Source organism: Coregonus clupeaformis, chromosome 8 (assembly GCF_020615455.1).
Source record: "Coregonus clupeaformis isolate EN_2021a chromosome 8, ASM2061545v1, whole genome shotgun sequence".
NCBI classification, from domain to species: domain Eukaryota; kingdom Metazoa; phylum Chordata; class Actinopteri; order Salmoniformes; family Salmonidae; genus Coregonus; species Coregonus clupeaformis.
Genome location: NC_059199.1, coordinates 5,925,037 through 5,944,959, shown reverse-complemented (window position 1 = coordinate 5,944,959; position 19,923 = coordinate 5,925,037). Strand labels below are relative to the sequence as shown.

Below are 19,923 nucleotides of genomic sequence, written 5' to 3'. Positions count from 1 at the left end.
TATGCTCATTTGTTCATATTCTTTGCTAGTTAGTGAGTTATTAGCCCAGTTATAGCTAATTTCTAGTCAACAATGGGGGAGTGGTCGCTTCCTACAAGAGCACAACGTGTGCATTTCTAGCCATCTTTGAAAAGCATGTCAGGTAAAGAGCTTTTTTGTATGTCTTAAAGGGGCAGTGTTGTATTTTGAGACAGTCTTGAATAAGCTAAGTAGCCAATAGGCAGAGGATAGCATAATTTGTCTGATTCTCTGTAATAATGGTATGGGCATAATAATAAATGTTATTTTGTAAAGTGGTTTCTTGCAACAAACAACAACATTTACAGTCACCTCCTTGTCTGAAGGAAAAGTGGATAAATGGTTAATGTCAAGCCCTGCATGTTTTTTTCTCTCTCAAAAGTCTCATGGAATGCAGGCCTACATTGAACACCACACATCTGCTTCTACTGTAGGCTGAAAGATAGAACACCTATGTGATGGGATGCATTTTCTCCATTGTTTTTTATGGTAGGCCACTCTGGTAGGCCTACATTGTGATCAAATAGCCACAGCAGCCTACTTGGCAACTGTTAAAACTGTAACTTAAAGTGGGTACAGCCTCAGTGTTCACAGTAAACACACGCCGGAAGTTGCACAGAATTTTTGCAACCAGCAGACCTGAAATTTGAGGGAATTTTTAACAACAACATTGTAGTTATTCCACAATACTAATCTAAATTAAAGTGTGAAAAGAAGGAAGACTGTACAAAATAAAAATATTGTTTGCAACAAGGCACTAAAGTAAAAAAAATTGGCAAATAAATTCACTTTATGTCCTGAATACAAAGCGTTATGTTTGGGGCAAATCCAACACAATACATCACTGAGTACCCCATTCATATTTTCAAGTATGGTTGTCGGCTGCATCATGTTATTGGTATACTTGTCATCAGCAAGGACTAGGGAGTTTTTTAGGATAAAAATAAATGGAATAGACCTAAGCACAGGCAAAATCCTAGAGGAAAACCTGGTTTAGTCTGCTTTCCAAAAGACACTGGGAGACATGCACCTTTCAGCAGGACAATAACCTAAAACATAAGGCCAAATATACACTGGAGTTGCTTAACAAAGACGGCGTTGAATGTTCCTGAGTAGCCTAGTTACAGTTTTAACTTAAACTGGCTTGAAAATCTATGGCAAGACATGAAAATGGCTGTCTAGCAATGATCAACAACCAAATTGACAGTTTGAAGAATTTTCAAAGAACGATGTGCAAATATTGCACAATCCAGGTGTGTAAAGCTCTTAGAGACTTACCCAGGGAGACTCACAGCTGTAATCACTGCCAAAGGTGTTTCTAACATATATTGACTCATGGGTGTGAATACTTATGTAAATTAGATATTTCTGTATTTCATTTTCAATAGATTTGCAAAAAAAACAAAAAAAACATGTTTTCACTTTGTCATTATGGGTTACGTGTAAATGGGTGTGAAAATGTTCTATATTTAATCCATTTTGAATTCAGGTTGTAACACAACAAAATGTGGAATAAGGCAAGGGGTATGAATACTTTCAGAAGGCACTATATCCACTGTTTAGTTGGAATGGAATGTTTGTATCCTGTATATTTGACTGTGATATGTGGTTGTCTCACCTAGCTATCTGAAGATGAATACACTGACTGTAAGTAGCTCTGAATTAGAGCATCTGCTAAATGTCAAATTGTAAAAGTTTTACATACAGATCTCATATTACTGTATTGATTTTATTTTTTGCATTTTTATATTGATGTCACAAATGTATCATTTGTACAATTGACTTATTTGTTCCATTTGACTGTGTAAAACCTAGCAGTACTACTTATTTCTCAGAGTGAGGTGGCTATATAGCGTTCTGCAAAAAAAAACATGATTATTTGTCTATCTGAAATGAAACCATCAAGTGATAGATTTCAAATAAATACATGTCTGTCCTTTAACAACCCCATGCCATGATTAGACAGTGAAAAAACACACCAATATCTTTCAGAAGTTCTTTAAACATTTCTCAAAATGGATACATAGCATTTTGGAAAGAAACTCTTCAATTGTCTTAAAGAGAGTTTGGTTTATTTTTTGCTGGTTGCCTCCGAGACTAACACACAGATTATTTGATCACAGATGTTTTGGGTTTCTCAATGCTGTCATCATAGGCAGCTGTATCCCACAAATTATTAAAGGGATTACTGTATGTTTGGCATATCATGAGCAGTATGAACAGTAGGAGTTTAAACTGTCAAACCCTGTGCTAACAAACAAGCTGCATCTCATAGACACCCTATTCCCTGACTAGTTCCCCTCCACACTAGATTGAGTACACATATACAATGTTATCAATTTTTTACAGTATACCACTGCCCTGAAACCTGAAATCCTTTCCACTTTTTTTTCTTGAGGGAATGGACTAGCTAAGTCTGTCAGTCAAACCCACAGTAACCCTATTTAAAAGGCTGCCGTGACTATGCCAACCGAGTCTGCCAGGTTTTTGCTATGAGGTAATTTTGGGCATCCCATACCCAGCTTTCATGGTACCCCGAAGCCTGCCAGTCACACAAGACTACGAGAAATAGAGTCTGTGGTTCTGACATATGGGGGATGTATCTGGAGCAGACTCGTGTCTGGCGGATGAATAAAGATTGACAGCTAATACAGTGATGTAAGACGTGTGAGTCGTCACAAGTGGGAACTACTTTACAGTGGTGGATATGGAGGAGTAATATGTAGCTATGGCGACGATAACTTACAGCTCATCATTGATCGCAATTATATATCTATGGGCATTTCTTTCATTCCGTAATATGCGCCGGTGTCTTCAAACATCTGTGACATTATAATCTTGATAGTTACAGTGGGGAAAAAAAGTATTTAGTCAGCCACCAATTGTGCAAGTTCTCCCACTTAAAAAGATGAGAGAGGCCTGTAATTTTCATCATAGGTACACGTCAACTATGAAAGACAAAATGAGAAAAAAAAATCCAGAAAATCACATTGTAGGATTTTTAATGAATTTATTTGCAAATTATGGTGGAAAATAAGTATTTGGTCAATAACAAAAGTTTCTCAATACTTTGTTATATACCCTTTGTTGGCAATGACACAGGTCAAACGTTTTCTGTAAGTCTTCACAAGGTTTTCACACACTGTTGCTGGTATTTTGGCCAATTCCTCCATGCAGATCTCCTCTAGAGCAATGATGTTTTGGGGCTGTCGCTGGGCAACACGGACTTTCAACTCCCTCCAAAGATTTTCTATGGGGTTGAGATCTGGAGACTGGCTAGGCCACTCCAGGACCTTGAAATGCTTCTTACGAAGCCACTCCTTCGTTGCCCGGGCGGTGTGTTTGGGATCATTGTCATGCTGAAAGACCCAGCCACGTTTCATCTTCAATGCCCTTGCTGATGGAAGGAGGTTTTCACTCAAAATCTCACGATACATGGCCCCATTCATTCTTTCCTTTACACGGATCAGTCGTCCTGGTCCCTTTGCAGAAAAACATCTCCAAAGCATGATGTTTCCACCCCCATGCTTCACAGTAGGTATGGTGTTCTTTGGATGCAACTCAGCATTCTTTGTCCTCCAAACACGACGAGTTTAGTTTTTATCAAAAAGTTCTATTTTGGTTTCATCTGACCATATGACATTCTCCCAATCCTCTTCTGGATCATCCAAATGCACTCTAGCAAACTTCAGACGGGCCTGGACATGTACTGGCTTAAGCAGGGGGACACGTCTGGCACTGCAGGATTTGAGTCCCTGGCGGCGTAGTGTGTTACTGATGGTAGGCTTTGTTACTTTGGTCCCAGCTCTCTGCAGGTCATTCACTAGGTCCCCCCGTGTGGTTCTGGGATTTTTGCTCACCGTTCTTGTGATCATTTTGACCCCACGGGGTGAGATCTTGCGTGGAGCCCCAGATCGAGGGGAGATTATCAGTGGTCTTGTATGTCTTCCATTTCCTAATAATTGCTCCCACAGTTGATTTCTTCAAACCAAGCTGCTTATCTATTGCAGATTCAGTCTTCCCAGCCTGGTGCAGGTCTACAATTTTGTTTCTGGTGTCCTTTGACATCTCTTTGGTCTTGGCCATAGTGGAGTTTGGAGTGTGACTGTTTGAGGTTGTGGACAGGTGTCTTTTATACTGATAACAAGTTCAAACAGGTGCCATTAATACAGGTAACGAGTGGAGGACAGAGGAGCCTCTTAAAGAAGAAGTTACAGGTCTGTGAGAGCCAGAAATCTTGCTTGTTTGTAGGTGACCAAATACTTATTTTCCACTATAATTTGCAAATAAATTCATTAAAAATCATACAATGTGATTTTCTGGATTTTTTTTCCTCAATTTGTCTGTCATAGTTGACGTGTACCTATGATGAAAATTACAGGCCTCTCATCTTTTTAAGTGGGAGAACTTGCACAATTGGTGGCTGACTAAATACTTTTTTTCCCCACTGTACATGCATTTATTTGAGTTTACCATTGTAGGCTGCTGAATCCAAATGGTAATTAGCATATTAATTTAAATCCCAATATCTCACGCAGTATATTTCAGTTGGGATGATAACGATGGGGCACAATGGAGATATTACAGTAATTCAAATAAGCTAAGTGTGAACTGTGACTCACTTCTGCTCTGTCTAGAGTGTCTAACTACATGTGGATGTAGAGAAATCACAGAATTAAAGAGATTAAAGGGATAGTTTGGGATTTTGTCAATGAAGCCCTTTATCTACTTCCCCAGAGTCAGATGAACTCTTGGATACCATTTTTATGGGTAAAGTAGACATAGGGCTTTATTGAAAAAATCCTGAACTATCCCTTTAAGTGTGTCAACTGAAATGAGTGATTTGTATACCAGGGTAGGAGTCAATTCCATTTCAATTCCAGTCAATTCAGAAAGTAAAACACATTCCAATTCCAATTCCACATTTTTGTCAATGAAAAGCATTGAAGAGAACTGGAATTTGAATTTAAGTGTACTTCCTGAATTTGACTGGAAATTAAATGGAATTGACCCCAACCCTGGTATGCACAATACTAGTGTGGGACAAAACAATATTGTCAGTAGCTAGGTTTCCATCCAATTGGCAACAGATTTCCATGTGAATATTCTAAAATCCGCATAAAGGAAATATGTGCATTTTACTACCAGTGGTGTGTTTCCACCAAATGGGCTTGTTTCGGAAAAGAAATCAGTGTGTGATGACATAAATAAAACCCTTGATATTTATTGGAAAGGAGCATCAGGATCCCCATGCACTTTCACCACCCTGTGAAGTTCATCATCATTTATTTAATCTGTAGCCTAATAAACTACATGGTTTCCTGAGTCGTACTGGGAGGACCACACACCATATCATCGTGTGACTCCAAGTTTACTTTAGATGCTTATTATATCAACATTTGCGCATAAAGGTGTTTCCACCGCCATATCTCGCATAGTTAATTTTACAGACACAAAAAGATCCCACCATGTCGAACAAACAAATTATCTGTCAGCATTTATAAAATTGTACTGAAACTTCCTGTTTCCATCACAGCTGTCGTGATTTATTTTTATACGGTATGACCTTACTTGCATATAAACTGTGGATAGAAACGTGGTTATTGTCTATATTTGAATGATTTGTTGGTAGGCCATTCATTTTTGCTGTAGTACACCCATTTATTTTATGTGGAGTTGATACGTTCCCTGTTTTGTCTAAAACCTTGATACTCTGGTTCCTATTGAGCTATTCTCCTGCAGGTCAAGTAAGACTGAATGGAAACTAAATTTGGGCAGAAATAAATACTCCAAAGACACTGAACGATTCCTCTAATGCAGTCTTAATGGTATTTAGCCTTATCTGGGATTGGTTTGTTTATACCCCGCTTGAAAAACACCAAACACTTTTTGTCTCCTTTTGAGAGCATCTTAATTAACTCTGCCGACAAGAAAGTCTGGCGAAATAACACTTTACTATTTGATCAACACTTGCCCACAGCATGGACATTAGGCTTCTCATGGGCCGTGCGAATGTTGCAAGTTTTGAAAGTAAACATTGCCTTTTGTTGTCCTCGGACGGTATTGCAGCTCGAATTATGATGGTGTGTACAATCAATTACTTCAAATGATGTCTGTAGAATGGATTCCAATGTGATGCTTTGATGGAAAAGAGACTGCACAACGTGAAAATGAAAAACCATCTCAATGGCTGTGTGTCACTACAAGGAAATCTTTGAAAGTAGTGTTGTCTCTGCTCTAGTCACACCAGTGGAGTCACTCGATATCTTTGAGCAAAATGGAATCTTGATTGGTCAAAGAATATATTTAAAGCCCCAACCACTTTTCCTCCTTGTTGTGAGCAAAATATATGCTGGCTTTTATCCTTTTATTGCTAACCCCAATGTGTGGATCTCCAAGAATTGATTTCCCTCCAGAGTAATTGTTCTTTTCTCCCCTGTTTTTATAAATAAGCTGTTAGACCGGCAAATACTCTCAAAAGCTAAAAGGCTATTGTTGATTCTGCTTCAGAACAAGGACAGCAATTCAATTGATGTGAAAGTTCTTTGAACTGGGTGTGAGGTCACGCAAGGGTTTTAAAGGTTTTCTAGGAGCATCGATAGCAATTATATTTAAATGACCCAGAAATGTACTTTTTTTAAACAAAGGTTGGCGTGACAGTTCAAAAACACCCATTTTCTGTTTTGATGATATTTTGATGGTAGGATTTATATTTACAGCATAAATAGATATACTACTATTTGAAAAAGGTCTTGCTATGTAATAGAGGTTTTGCGTTTTAAGAGGTTTCTTGGAAAAAAGGTTGCAGGGTCATAGTTTGTATGATGGTTGGATATGGATGAACTAGGGGGACATACATTTCAGGTGTTATTAAATAGATTGACTGAAACAACTCTCTAACATGGCATTATAAAGTTGCCAATACCCACTGAGTAGTTTCTATGGATATGGCTTAACTAGGAACAATCCATTCCACACACATATATAAATGACAATGACTGTACATTACATGGGTTCCTGTGTAAATTAACTGAAACAACTATGTAACATAACACCCTCAATATTTACAGACTGCGTTTTAGGTCGTTACTATATAGTGGAATTATAGTGGAGTTCAAGGTTACCGGATGATTTGGTGGCAATTTAAGTCATTCTCAAAGTTCACAGTATTTCAATCTGCCATTTGTGTAAGCATGTCATCTGTTGTGCAACCACTTATTTCACTCCCCCTCTCCATCTACATCTCTCAGTCGCCTTCTCGCTCTCTTCTCCCTCTCTCCCTCCTTTCTTCCACGAGTGTATAAGTCACACCTGAGCCATCCATCCAAACCCCTAGACCATGAAATTAGCTAAAGACGTAAAGCTGTAAATGACACAGGTGTGGATACAAATGAGAATGTCAAAGGAAGAAGTGCAGATCAGAGACGGCGGATCTTGTAGTCGTTATATGTCACAGCTTACTTACTCTTTTATTTTGTGTCTAGTCTTTCGGGGGGCGGTTGTGTGTTCCAGAAGCTAATGCTAGCTCGGTATTAGCACGCACTGCAGAGCTAAAAGTAATGCTATGAGGATCTTGTGAGAAAGTCATATTCCTGCATCTCATTTCCCATTGAAAACTTTTGAAGTCGCTCAAGCTTGTCCGCACTTCTTCTCTGCGCTGTATAAATTATGACACGCCTCGTCCTCTATCCCTTTTTAATTTGTTCAGATATTCAAATATTTTATTCATCACCTTCATTAATAATTGCCTCCCCGTGTACAACTAAGATTTGGCGAGCGACAAGCTCCAGGGCAATCATGGCGGCTATTGTCTGCGACAAAGCAAGTTAATGTACCTGCGGAGCATCTTGACTAATGCCGATGTAAACAAGTCCTGCGGTAGTGGGAAACATGAAAACATCTATTGTGTGTTCTGACTGTGTGGTTTTGGCTGCTTGATTGTAGGCACGATTAGCATTTTAATCATGTGGGAGTTGTTGAGAGAGAGCCCTGTTAGTACCCACAGTCAGTTGGTATAATCACACAGGGGACGGGAGTGGTGTGCCAACTGAAAGGCAGAAATTACATGAGATGAGAGTGGCATTTATACAGAAGGCCTTTTATGAGATATTTGAATTCAACACAGATTCGGTGACATGGATGCGTTGCCCCTTTGGCCAAGCCGTGCAAAAAGCCAAGGGCGACAAATCAAGGTGTTGAGGGAACATACAGTTGCCACCTGTGAATTACATTTTTCTATGTCATACCGTTTATTTTAGATTGTGCAGGTAGGAGTTCAGAATAACCAAGCATGTTGTTATTGTTGTTTTGTTGAAATCAACATGTCCATGAAAATGTCCAGCATTAAATGGAAATGTATAGATTGCAGAACTACTGTGCATCAATGTGAGAATGTTATTGACTATTGGCTTTTGCCATCATAGGCATCAACGCCATGCTTTCTGTTACAGCATTCTCCATGCTGGGCAAAGATCTGCTCACAACTGCTTTCCTTCAAAAACCTGTCGAGTTCCATTATAGCCATATTCAAAATGTGTCGTCCAATTACCCGATCTCGAGAAAAAGGAACCATACGTTGAAAGGGAAATTGAAAGAGGTACATGCAAAGTGTGAAGGTATCAGGCGATCTGCTTTGATTGATGGGAGAGTGTGTCCACCGATGAATGATCCTTGGCGTTTTTGAATTAGGATTAGGGGGAAGGTTCTCGACACTGATAAGTGAGAGTGCAATTCAAAAGCCAATCAATTGTTCCTTTGCTAGGGCAAATTATTGACTAATGATTGCCTGCTATCATGTGAACCTGCTATCATCTACATATGGATTTGCCTGCTGTCGAGACTTTGTAGAATGAATATTAAAATGATGTAAAGAAGCGATACCCAACCACCAAAGCAAAAAACACTTGGTATCACCAATTAATCCCTTTTTACTAGCTTGTTTATGTGACACCAATCCATAATAAATGTATAACACGACTTTTCAACAAATGTCTCTAATATTTGAACATACAAAGATCCCAAATCATCAATAGACGCATGAATGCCATAGCAAACATACCAGCAGTCTCTACTGCAAACAAGACTATTGGCCTTCACATGGAGGAAATTCAGCGTAGAGTAATCATTGAATTTGCTGCATGTATGAGTACCTATGGAACGTGTCGGCCATAACAGTAAATCTGCTCAATTAGTCTGACAGGGGTGAGGCGGATGCAAATCCCAACCCCATCCTCCAGCTTCTGGTCAAATTCCCTTCCCGACCAACCACTTATGTCTGGGCAAAATTGGCTCAACTCTATCTTCCCATGTTTGAGTTACAGTGGAATGATGGGTTACTGGGTGACATTGGCTTAATAACTATCTACCCAATGATGTACACTGAGTGTACAAAACAATATGAACACCTTCCTAATATTGAGTTGCACCCCCTTTTGCCCTCAGAACAGCCTCAATTCGTCGGGGCATGTACTCTACAAGGTGTCGAAAGCGTTCCATAGGGATGCTGGCCCATGTTGACTCCAATGCTTCCCATAGTTGTGTCAAGTTGGCTGGATGTCCTTTGGGTGGTGGACCATTCTTGATACACACGGGAAACTGTTGAGCGTGAAAAACCCAGCAGTTCTTGACACACTCAAACCGGTGTTCCTGGCACCTCCTACCATACCCTGTTCAAAGGCACTTAAATATTTTGTCTTGCCCATTCACCCTCTGAATGGCACACACAAACAATCCATGTCTCAAATGTCTCAAGTCTTAAAAACCCTTCTTTTACCTGTCCACCCTTTCATCTACACTGATTGAAGTGTATTTAACAGGTGACATCAATACGGGATCATAGCTTTCACCTGGATTCACCTGGTCAGTCTGTCATGGAAAGAGCAGGTGTTCCTAATGTTTTGTACACTCAGTGTATATAAACCTTGGATTGCTGATGCTACGTATTGGCCAGTGAGAGGCATTGAAGCCACCGGTCGGCCATATAGGCACTCCCCAGTAGGAGCAGTCCTCCATAGGAATTAATTAAATTCTACAGTATTTCAATTATATGTTTCAAAGAAAAAATGACATGTATTGAAGTATTTTTTGTTGTAGTGGGGACAGTAACATTAGAACTTTCAAAAAAGTTAGCTGGTGAAAATCTTTATACATTTATTTATTTCATTTGTACGTGTAATTTACATAATATAATTTGAAAGTATGCATTAAGGTGTCTAAAATAGAATAAGCGTGGCAAAAACAAATATAGACATTAATAAATGCATTTCTATACCTTCCAAAATATTTTTTAACAATGGTGGGGCAGTGCCAAGATTGAGATGCAGTGGCTTCAAAACAGCGCCCCCTGTTAGTCAGTGTCTATACAGTGTAGAAATAAATAATTGTATCTATCCTGTTTGAGTTACAGTGGAATGATGGGTTTCTGGGCGACATTGGCTTAAAATAACTATCTACCCTGTTTGAATTACATTTGAATGATGTGTTACTGGGTGACATTGGCCTAATTAATAACTATATCTACCCTGTTTGAGTTACGGTGGAATGATGGGTTACTGGACAACCGTCTTCGGACATAAAGCTTCTAGTTACATATAGGTGTACAGTACAGTAGAGTGCAGTATAGTACTACCGTGTAAATATGTCAGTGTGGCTCCTGATGAGGTTATACTGTCAATAGGATGTTGAGTTCTGAATAACAACGTGGCCACACCACTGTGGTGAATTGATCATTTGTTGTGTCCCCTGCAAATGATTATATTGTACATCCTGTGAAAGTTTTCACCTTTATTTCTGTCTCGGACAAAACAGGGGTCACATGCGCGCACACACACACACACTGTGTAAAATGTAAAACACACACACACAAACACTTGAGGGATGCCCAGGGTCAAGTGGTGCTCAAGGCGTTCTTCGAAAAACCCTGACAATAGCAAATATTTCATGACATTCTCTATATTTACATGCAAGTTGCTGTCTCAGCCTGTTCCGTAATGTGGTAATTTCCCATTTGAATGTCATAACTGTTATTACAGTCGTTGACGTGAACGTTAACAAGCATGAAGATTAGATCTCTCTTACTCTCTTGGCCCTTCCTTTAATTAAATCTCTCTTCTCTCACTTTCTCTCAATGTCACTCTGTTTCTGTCGGCTTCTTTCCTCATTTGTCTGTCCGTCTCTTCTTCTCTATATATATCTATTTTCTCCCCCTTCACTTTTCACCTCTCCCTCTCGCTGTTTCTCCACTGTCTATCTCTGTCACCCTTTGTATGTTGAAATCTCTCCTTGCCTTCCTCTTAGAATCCTCCTATTCCCCGTCTTCAATCTCTTCCCCTTTACTCTCTTTGACATTAATGGTGAGAGGTACTTGTTGTTCTCAACATATTGTCTTCCCCTGTTTGGCGGAAAACGCTGCCTGTGAATGGCTCTGCAAAATAGGTGCTTTGACATTTCCTCCCCGAGATGGGGCTGCACATTATATTCACAATAAATGCAGTATATTATGGCTATGACAGCTGATGGTGGGGTGGATTCAACCCCTCGCACCTGCCTCTGACAAGATTGCACACATAACTTGAATTTCCGTGCAGACACGTCTGTGCACTATGCTCGGAGGCAGGCCTCCTTTCTCTAATCTTTCTGCCTTATTCTCGTTCTGTAATCAACAGCGATTCATCTCCAGCACGTCTGCTTAGGATGTTGCTGTATTCAACATGGGCCACTTTTACGCCGAGTGGTTTTTGAACCTGTGGAAATGACGCAGCAAAGTTAAGAAAGATGGATTCAGATAATTAGCTGTTTCTCAGAATTTGGGCCTATAATGTCAGTTGGGGCGATGTTGGTTGAGTAGGCCTGTGTCATCATGAACAATGGGTCAAATCCAGTCACCTACAGTATATCTGAAAGGACTGGAAAGGTGTAACATTTTCCAATCCGATTTGTACACATGCCGATAGGGAGTAGGGGTTAGTACCTATAGGGAGTAGGGGTTAGTGCCTATAGGGAGTAGGGGTTAGTGCCTATAGGGAGTAGGGGTTAGTGCCTATAGGGAGTAGGGGTTAGTGCCTATAGGGAGTAGGGGTTAGTGCCTATAGGGAGTAGGGGTTCGTGCCTATAAGGAGAAGGAGTTAGATATATTTCTGGACCAGGTCATGGTTTCCTAAATAAAATGACTTTAGTTACCAGGAGGGGACTGAAACCAAGAAACCACAAGCCACAATGTGTACCTAGTCAGTTTGTTATCATCAGTGGACAATCTGGCCTTGTCAGTGTTCAACCAAATGTGACAAGATGAGTTCTTTGAGCATGCTTAAACTGATCCAAGACCGGTCTCATTAAAATCGTAACTTCCATCAACTAATCACAGTGCATTTTCTACAAAATGGTGGCTTACTTACAGCTTCACCAATAGCACACAACAATCAAGTAGAAACTACAGAATCCTAAGGCTAATGGGAAAAATATTAATATGGTGCAAAGAACCATCTGATATTCTATTAGGCTTTCTACGGTACAGTTCATGAAGCATGCCATAAGTGCTAATTCTAATTGTTTGTCAATGCTTCATTTTAAAAGGACGACAGAGGTTTGAGAGTAATGCTATGGACAACGCATATCTGTTTTTGGTGTTTGTGTTCGTTGTAATATGGAAAACCCATCTCCCCATTGTGAATGTTTTGCAATACAGTTCTTGTCAAATATATCAAAAATGATTTGAATTGAGATAAGTTGGAAGAATGGCCGCTGTCATATTACTATCACTAAAGGAAACTGAAATAGTGGATAATGTTAAAGTAAGGAGTTATGGTTTGAGAAACAGCTGCAGTTTTGGTATGAATTACTGTTGCAGTGATGGAAGCACATCCATTAACAGAGGTAGGACTACACCAGTCATAATTCTCAGTCTGTGTACTATGAGTACATTGTCACTTGATTCTATCCGTCAGCAATGTTTGGTATTATAAAGTACATCTTCTATGTAGTGTAAAGGTCAGACAGACGAGCGTCGACAATGTTGAGTCATTCGGGATTTATTTTCTGTACACCTCTGTAATTCAAAGTGATTATCATTAATATCATTCATATTGGAAGAAATCTCAGTGCAGCCTGTTGAAATATTCTCATATCCGGCGGGGCTGGCGCCGCCACTTTCACAGCGTACAGCAATATCGCACGTCCTTTGAGTTTATGCAAAGCGCCCCATCTCCCTTCAACAGCGCTCAGTCAGTGACACCGTGACAAATATCATTAAATTCTCTGATAATGTTTCTCTCTCTCTTTCTCTCTCTCGTTTTTTTCCCTTTCTATTTTGTTGCTGGCTATCACTCTGCGGCAGTGCACAGGGAAGAGAGAGTGCATTGATCTGCCAAAGTGAGCAGCCATTTCGCCGGGCAAGTCTCCGAGGTGCCTCCACTTCTGAATGGGAATTGCTCATTTCACCTGAGTGCCTTGCTTAGCGGGGCTAAAGGGGAGCCCCGCCCGGAGGGAGTGGAACCTGGGGCCAGGGCTTGGTGGACGGGAGATAAGACCTCGACTCGCTAGTGCTACTGGAGCTCCAACCTCTCTCTCCATTGCTTTCTCACTAGCTCTCTCTCGCTTTCTCTTTCACGTTCTCGCTCTTCTTCTCACTCTACCTCAATCACTCACGCGCAAACACACTTTCATAACACTACTCTCTCTCATTCTCTTTCTCGCTCGCTCTCTGCCTCTCTCTTGGCTTCCCTACAGATATGTGAGAGGCTAATAACAACTTGGTGTTCTGGTGAGTGAGCTTACTGTCCCCAGGCTAAAGTGAAAGTAAAACATTGGGCCTTTATTGAGTTTGAAGTCACTAACAGTGGAAAACTCCCAGTACAGACATTTAGCGCTACACTATTTGCCTTACCAATGTATCATGTGTTCACAACCCTCTACCCCCTTCAATGGTCCCGTGTAGCTCATTTGGTAGAGTATGGCACTTGCAATGCCAGGGTTGTGGGTTCGATTCCCATGAAAATGTATGCACTAACTACTGTAAGTCAATCTGGATAAGAGCGTCAGCTAAATTACTGTAAATTATGTCCAAAGCAGGTGTTAAGGCAATCAACTATTTTAGATGTAAATCTGTTAGACAAAGTCTTAGTGGTTTAATGTTTTTGAATAATAATTTATATAAGTTATTATTTTCAAAAATGATTTTGTAGACCATTATCATATTTTTGGAATGATCCTAACAATATGTTAACACATGTTAATTCAACTCGTCAAACTTGTGCAGCTCCAATATGCTGCCCACCTAATTCTTCACAAGTCCGCAACGCAATCCAGCCAGCCACTTCATTCCCCTACTTCATTCTTCAGATGTTCCAAATACATCCTCCTCACCAGCCACATCCCTATCCAGTCTATCTCTTCTAGTCTGTCTCCTCTGCGACAGTCTCATCACGCTCTATCAATCAGGCTTCTGAAGCCTGCACACAGCACAAGGCACAGCCAGTCTGGCCTCATCAGAGCCAGTCCGTCTCCTTCTCACTCTCTCAGTCTCTCTAAAAGGCTTGGCTTGGCAGATCCAGCCTTTTCTCCTCACTAACCAAGGGAGAGATGGCAGAACAGTGATCCGAGCTGAGCCATCTGATTTGGGGTTGATTCCATTTCAATGTAAGATTGATGAGAAATTATTTTCAGTGAGGACTATTTTATATGTTTGTTTTCAATTCAGGGAGAGACTATTTAATTTAGGTATAAATGATTTTCAAATGGAATTAATCCCAATCCAAAGGCTAACTGAAATCACCATTAATTTATTGTATTGTTATACCCATTGTGGCTAATCTATTGTCCACACTTTAACAAAATGATTGTGTGGGCTACCAGTGTCAGCCTTGTTAACCTAGCCAGGCAGCTCTGGGACTCACTGTATGGACAGAATGGCTCCAAATTGACAATCACATTTCAACACACCACCACATCCATCTCAAACTCTTACCTCCTCTCAAGCCTCATCCTGTGGTTGTCATCTCAGGAAAGAGAACTGGAACGACATGAGAGAGAGAGCGAAAATATTAACATTTTAGTCATTTAGCAGACACTCTTATCCAGAACAATTAGGCATAAGTGCCTTGCTCAAGGGCACATCGGCATAACGTTAACTTAGTCGGCTCAGGGATTTGAACCAGCGACCTTTCGGTTACTGGCCCAACGCTAGGCTACCTGCCACCCTAAATATATATGACTCAGGAAACATGACATCGTGTCACAGAAATACTATTATTAATAAAGCATATCATCATATTTCAATGTTGATTTGTTCATACAATGAACCATTATGCAACAACAAAACAATATCTTATCATTGGCACCATGTTGGTGGCAAACTCCCGCTTGGCAGGTAATATACAAATTTCATGGACAATCATAAAACTTACTTAGCAGAAACACATGTAATTACATTCTCCTTAAATTACACTCGTGAGTTATTCAGAAAATGTAGTATTTACTGTGCCGGGATGATTTTCTCAGGCTATTTCTGCTAAATGCATTAGCAGATGCTGCAGTGCCCATACAATCCTGTGGACTAATATTCTTGTAAATGATTAGCTGCTTATTGAACCAACGGAGAAATGTGGTTAAGGTTGTTCCGACAAAATGACTCATAATGAATTATATATAATTTTTTTGCCAAATTGGGTGCTCTCTAATTTCAGTCATCATGCTTAAGACATCGTGATGGCGGTGGGTTTAATTGTATGAGAAGGACCTCCTCGAAAACTGTAGAAACCGCGGCGGACATGAGTTGCCATGGTAAGACCACTGATTTGAAATTTGTGAGTGCAGTTTTTTTAATTTCCCCAGGATTTGTATGAACATCGGATTAATCATATCTAAGATTTGAATGTTAGTCATAGCTGAGAAGTCAACCTGAACTTCTCATGGTCTGAACCTCCTCAGATGTCTGCATTTGCATAAATCGCTGCTTTCATTTACATTAAATATATTTTAAAAGTAGGGGAGAGTGGTGTAAGTTGAGCCAAAGGGGTAAGTTGAGCCGCCCTTGTTTCTAGGAAACAGTACACAAAATTAATCATTTGACCAAGTATTTAGGAAGTGGTCATAATTTCGTGGAGTATGTGAAGGAAGAAACCACATGGAAAAAGTGATAAGCAAGTTATGTCCAAAAAATGTCAAATACATGTATTGTGTTAGAACTTTCATGATGCTTGTATCTAAACCAAAGTAGATTATTTTAAGATTGTTCTATACATCAGTTGGGGTCTCTATTAGCTTAAATATGAGGTCCTAAACCTAGCATGAACGTGCATCCTTGTAGCTGTGTGGGCTAATTTAGTACAAATGTTTGCCTTGGGGTAAGTTGAGCCAATGGTTGAGCCAATGGCAAGTTGAGCAAATTGAAGTGTATGCAAGGCATTATCGCTGGGATATGAGGTAACAACAGGGCCTGGCGTATGTTAAAAGTGTTAAGTACAAAAAAAAGTACAAAGTGTTTGTTCGGTGTTAAGCCTGTGTTAAATGATGTTTAAAATTATTAAAAGACAAAAAGTGTTTGTGATTGTATTGAATTGGGTTTGGGAAATAAAGATAGACATGGTTTTAAAATGGTAGTGGTAATATTTTATTCAGTACAGACATTTGTTGGCGGCTTAACTTACCCTGTCCTGCGGTTCAACTTGCCCCATACCCGGGGTAAGTTGTGCCAAGAGACCACTGTTTTTGGACAAGCTATGTTTTCCAAACTGTGATGTTTACATACATTCTGATTATTTCCAGGGATACATAACATCCTGAAATATATGTAGATGTCTTTGTTAGAAAGAATACTATAGTTCCCTTGACGGAGTGATGCTGAAGGTAAAAAATTGCTCAACTTACCCGAACTCTCCCCTAAACAGAGGATGGAAAAAAGTGGTTACGCAAGTAAGGGGAGGTGCAGTCTCGGCCCTCAAATCCTGCCTGAAACAATACTGTTGGTTGCAAATTTCCCCTTTACTTTGTTCACCTGATACGCCCTGTCCATATTAATGAACACACACATTCCAATATAGAACTGGGGGATATTAGGGGACAGACATTTTGATGTGGCAAGGAATAAATTATTAGGACCCGATTTGGCCCTGTAATTATAACATTATCACAAAGATAATGTTAAATGAACATTAACAATGTTTTGATGGATTCTGTGCCAGGAGATGGCACAGAGGTTGGATTGGCCGAGGAAGGCAAAAGCCGAAAAAAAATCTATAAAATAAACATTAAATAATAGCAGAAAAAGTGACAAGAAAGATATCGGCACAGTTTCCTGTCCGGGGCACAGCCATATTTCATTACACAGCATTGAGGCTTAGGATGCAATCAAGCATATTTAGCCGTCCTCGTCTCGGCCCAGGGCAATTATTACTCCCCAGTTTTTTACTGTGGTCCGCCATGGGGAAAATGAAACTCGGTACTTATCAGCTCAATGCATACACAAGTGACTGGAGCGAAGGCAGCTGGACAGGACCCGAGCCATAGGTTACCTTTGAATCCATTAGCTTTGTAACATCAGCACATTGGTGAGATAGAGCGATAACCATAAAAATGGCACCTAAAAAGGCATTGTTATTTGCATTAATATTGGACGGGGCCAAACAGAGAGAAAGATCAAGAAGTGAATGTGAGGGTTTATGACCTGTGGCAGCGCGTCGCTGTCTGCATCTCTGAAATATCTGGCCCTACACTTGTCAGGCTTTGTGCCTGATTATATTATCACGGTTAGTGATCAATGACACTGCATCATCCCTCAGCCCTGAAGGCAAATGTGACACATAGGCCTACTAGAATCTGAATATAACTACTGGATCTGTGCTCTACTAGTTACAGTTCTTGTTGATGATATTTCAATATCAACATTTTGCCATTAAGATTTATAGCAGTTTAGCCTGTAAATGTCTTGTCTGTTCAGTTTGCAGAGAGGACATATCAAAACATTTAGAATGTAATTTATATTTGTATTTCTATATAGTTATGTACAATGTAAGTGACAAAGTCAAGTGGCATTTTAGCATACCTAATTTTGAAAATCAGTGACATTTTAATTTGAGTAGTATACATTGACAGAGCACAGTGGACAAAGAACAAGGTCTAAATGACTCAGCTAATTTGTGCATCAGCCACCACAACATCATTAAAGTGAGCAGGTGCGTGACTGGAACTATGTCAGTCAGTGGCATATCAAAGTCTATCTAAGACATCCCTCAGCTTTATCCCTCCTTCATAACCAAGTGTAATGAGACCCTTGATCAGGGCTTTGAGAAGATCCCGAAGTAGGAAGCCTGAGGTAGTCCAGGGAAACTCACAGGCATTCTCTATTAATCTAGTGAAATTAAACCCTTCTCAAAGGTTTCTGAGGGGACCTGAAGTGGACAGGCAGAGACAAGGTGAGGTTCTGGTTTAATCTCTGAAGGTACTTGAGAAACTACACCACTGATCTAGGGCCAGTGGCACTCTGCAGGTGACATGGATTATCTGCCCAGCAGGTTTGCAAACAAGTATACACACATGCTCCCTCGCACACACACAAGTGCACACACACACTCACTCACTCACTCACTCACTCACTCACTCACTCACTCACTCACTCACTCACAAAAATACACAAAATAATCTCGCTTGAACTGCACTTCCCCTGGACTTCCAGTCAAACAATATAGAAAGAAGAGTGTTTCTCTGTAGTTGTACTATGTTTAGAAGTTTATTTTTGCTTCCGAAATGTCTATTCATTGTTAATGTGCAGTTGCTTAGAATATAAAACATTACACTACAAAATACAGTTTAAAGCATGAGTTTTTACTGACCAAATTAACAACGTAGTGTGGTAAAACATGTATAACTTAGTTGTAGTCACAGTGTGGTTACCTATAGCTCTCAAAATATTTATGTTTTTGGGTTTTGAACTTATTTTTTTATTTCTTTGGAACTACCCACAATGCTGTTGTCAAATCAAATAAAAATGTATTGGTCGTGTACACATTTGTTGCAGATGTTATCGTGGCTGTGGTGAAACGCTTATGTTCCTCGCTCCAACAGTGAAGTAATATCTAAAATGCAAAACAATACACAAAAATCCCCAAAAAAAGGAATTAAGAAATATACAAATATTAGAACGAGCAACATCAGAGTCCGGAATATAAATATACTGTATATGTATATATATATATATATATATATGGTGGGTATAGACATTATGGACAGTATATGAATAGAAAAGGTGTGTACAGCAGTAGTTATATAGGATGAGCCTTGACTAGAATACAGTATATGAAGTGGGTAAAACAGTATGTAAACATTATTAAAGTGAACAGTGGTCAATGACTACGTACATAGGGCAACAGTCTCTAAGGTGCAGGGTTGTGTACTGGGTGGTAGCCGGCTAATAACAGTGACTAAAGTTCAGGGCAGGGTACTGGGCGGAGGCCGGCTAGTGGTGACTATTTAACAGTCTGATGGTCTGGGGATACACTACATTACCAAAAATATGTGGACACCTGCTCGTCGAACATCTCATTCCAAAAACATTGGCATTAATTGTCATGCTGAAATAGGAAAGGGCCTTCCCCAAACTCTTTCCACAAAGTTGGAAGTACAAATCGTCCAGAATGTCATTGTACGCTGTAGCGTTAAGATTTCACTTCACTGGAACCAAGGGGCCTAGCCCGAACCATGAAAAACAGCCCCAGGCCATTACGCCTCCTCCACCAAACTTTACAGTTGGCACTATGCATTCGGGCAGGTAGCGTTCTCATGGCATCCGCCAAACTCAGATTTGTCCGTCGGACTGCCAGATGCTGAAGCGTGATTCATCACTCCAGAGAACGCGTTTCCACTGCTCCTGAGTCCAATGGTGGCGAGCTTTACACCACCCCAGCCGACGCTTGGCAT

At 40.1% G+C, this 19,923-nt stretch overlaps 1 protein-coding gene across 29 annotated transcripts in view; it reads right to left on the bottom strand.

The window, feature by feature from the left end:
- LOC121572096 (receptor-type tyrosine-protein phosphatase delta-like) overlaps positions 1 to 19,923 on the bottom strand; it is a 668,511-nt gene that overhangs the window by 366,727 nt on the left and 281,861 nt on the right. For all 29 annotated transcript variants that reach the window (XM_041884003.1, XM_045221719.1, XM_045221730.1 and 26 more), the window contains exon 7: positions 14,978 to 15,022. The gene's annotated coding sequence lies outside the window, so the exon portion shown is untranslated. The remainder of the gene's footprint in view (positions 1 to 14,977; positions 15,023 to 19,923) is intronic.